The 2,557-nt window shown below is 48.6% G+C and overlaps 1 protein-coding gene across 2 annotated transcripts in view; it reads right to left on the minus strand.

The window, feature by feature from the left end:
• TRAK2 (trafficking protein, kinesin binding 2) overlaps nucleotides 1-2,557 on the minus strand; it is a 74,865-nt gene that overhangs the window by 71,545 nt on the left and 763 nt on the right. The window contains exon 1 of one of the 2 annotated variants that reach the window (XM_010860967.1): nucleotides 2,262-2,519. The exons of the other annotated variant lie outside the window; for it this stretch is intronic. The gene's annotated coding sequence lies outside the window, so the exon portion shown is untranslated. Of the gene's footprint in view, nucleotides 1-2,261; nucleotides 2,520-2,557 lie in introns of those variants that run through there. 2 annotated transcript variants of the gene reach the window in all.

Below are 2,557 nucleotides of genomic sequence, written 5' to 3' on the forward strand. Positions count from 1 at the left end.
CCATCTCTTATTCTAGATATTCAAGGTATGTAGTAGGAACTAGTATTAGAAAATAATGCTGGAAAATGCTTTTTAATCATCCAACCTTTAAGGTCAGCAATAGGTAAAAGTTATCTGACCTATAACTTTGAAGTAAGGCAGATCTAGGTATGAATCTCCACTTGTTACATAAGCACAGTTTTAGAGCCTTAGATTATGCAAGGGGGTTATTATAGTGATTAACTGATCAAATGCACATAGAGCTCATAACTGAGATGCCTGGCTGACTGGGAGGTACCTAGCCACACAGTGACCCCATGGACTGTAACCTGCCAGGCTCCTCTGTTCATGGAACTCTCCAGGCAAGAATACTGGAGTGAGTATCCATTCCCTTCTCCAGGGGAATTCTTCCTGATCCAGGAATCAAACCCAGGTCTCCTGCATTGCAGGCAGATTCTTTACCATCTAAGCCACCAGGGAAGGCCCAATAGTGATTAATCGATCAAATGTATGGAGAGCTTATAACTGATATGCCTGGCTGATTGAGAGTAATCAAATGTTTGTCTTTCTCACACCTGTAATCATATGAATAAACACCTGTAAAATATCTTAAAACCATCTTTCACGTAGTATGTATTTGCTGAGTGTCTGAGGCTTACTGAAAATGACTTAATTTTAAAAACAGAAAGCTGGCCAGTGCTTTCCCCAGCCACCCAGGCAGCCTTCCAGCTAGAGCCCCTGCCTCCACATCTCCTCCAGAAATTGAGACCCGATCATCCTGCTCACTCTGCAGCAAGAAATCCAGACTTTCAGGGAGAGGAGGGAACATCAAACAGAAAGTCTGCAAGGACATAGTCTCATCAGGAAAAACTCTCCCCAAACTGCAGAGCCTCAAGTCAGGGGGTAGGGGGTGTGGGATGGAAGAGGCTCCTCTGGTCAGCTGGGTGAGGTGAAGAAGGTAGGTGGGACTTCCAAGTTCCGGAAACACCTTGGAATCTTCCCCAAGAGCTGTCAACAGGTCTCCCCTTCACACAGACTGCTGCTGCTGCTGCTAAGTCGCTTCAGTTGTGTCCGACTCTGTGCAACCCCATAGACGGCAAGCCACCAGGCTTCCCTGTCCCTGGGATTCTCCAGGCAAGAACACTGGAGTGGATTGCCATGTCCTTCTCCAATGCATGAAAGTGAAAAGTGAAAGTGAAGTCGCTCAGTCGTGTCCGACTCTTAGCGACCCCATGGACTGCAGCCTACCAGGCTCCTCCATCCATGGGATTTTTCAGGCAAGAGTACTTTAGTGGGGTGCCATTGCCTTCTCCGTCACATAGACAGAAGTCAACAAAAAAAGAAACCTGCCTGATTAGAAGATAAAACAACAGAAAGCTGGGATAACGGCCGAGATAAACAAGTGTCTTCATCCCTGCCCATTCTCCTCACCAGTGTCTTTCACAATTTCTTCCCAAGTATCACCACTCCAGCAGTAACATGCTATCTGGAGATCACTGTAGCTCAGACTTCCAATTCTATAGCAAAGATTAGAAGGCCAGGGGAAAAAAAATCACTGAAATAGATAAAACAAAACTGGAAGAATTCATTTCCTTTTTTACCCTATAGTCCATTATCGCTTGATGAATTTCCAGTGAAAAGTTAGTTTTCGACGCAGAAACTGCAGGCTTCAATAAAAGGTCCTTGGGCAAGTAACTGAGTTCACGACAATTATAATAACCTAGAAATCTTTTAAGTGTTTAGGAGACTACCTTTACTCTGGTACTAAAAGGACGTCGGTTAATATCCATTATACGCTTCAAACTGAAGGCAAGCGTCTTTCTTTTAAAAGACGTGAGGTGTCTGGCTCAAAATCAATCTCAAGAAAAGCCCAACTCAACACAGAAAGAGCTCTTTTCCACACCCTCTCGTCTCACATCACAGATGGCAACCAAGGCTTGAGATTTAACATCCAGACACTAAAGCGGCTCATCGCTCAACGATGGGGCACCAGGTGGGTGCTGTCCGGCATAGGACGGGATGCTGCCAATCCTGAAAGGTGCAGCTGGTGTGAACCCCGAGGCCAGAGCCTAATGCCCATCACTTAGCACTTACACTTGGGAAACCACCCGCTTCCCATCGCGGGGCTGAGACAAGGGGAGGACCCAGTCCTCTGGTACCCCAATTCCGGAGTCCGCGCGTGACCTCCGAGGACCGGGAGAAGCGCGGGGCGGGGAAGCTCCTCCGCCTTCAAGGGAAGATGGCAAGGGCAAGTTCGGGTCGTAAACGGAAAGGTTACTCACAGGAATGACCTGGCGTCCTCTGTCCAACGCCCAAGCTCCCTCAGGGAAAAGTCTCCAACGAAGCGGCAGCTGGAGAGCAGCAGCCTGCGCGGCCGCCGCTGCCAAAAACTACCTGGGCGTGGCAGGGACGGGCGGGCAACTTCACAACATCATCATTCAGCGACTTCGGTTTTGCAGCGACGCCAGGTCAATGACAGCCCCCACACAATCGGGGAAGAGAGGAGGAGACCCATTCTCCCAGCAGCCTGCACGGCGCCAGCGCACGACCTGCTGGGAATTGTAGTTTCATCTCGGCC

This window comes from Bison bison, unplaced genomic scaffold (genome assembly GCF_000754665.1).
Source record: "Bison bison bison isolate TAMUID 2011002044 unplaced genomic scaffold, Bison_UMD1.0 scf7180017864471, whole genome shotgun sequence".
Taxonomy (NCBI): domain Eukaryota; kingdom Metazoa; phylum Chordata; class Mammalia; order Artiodactyla; family Bovidae; genus Bison; species Bison bison.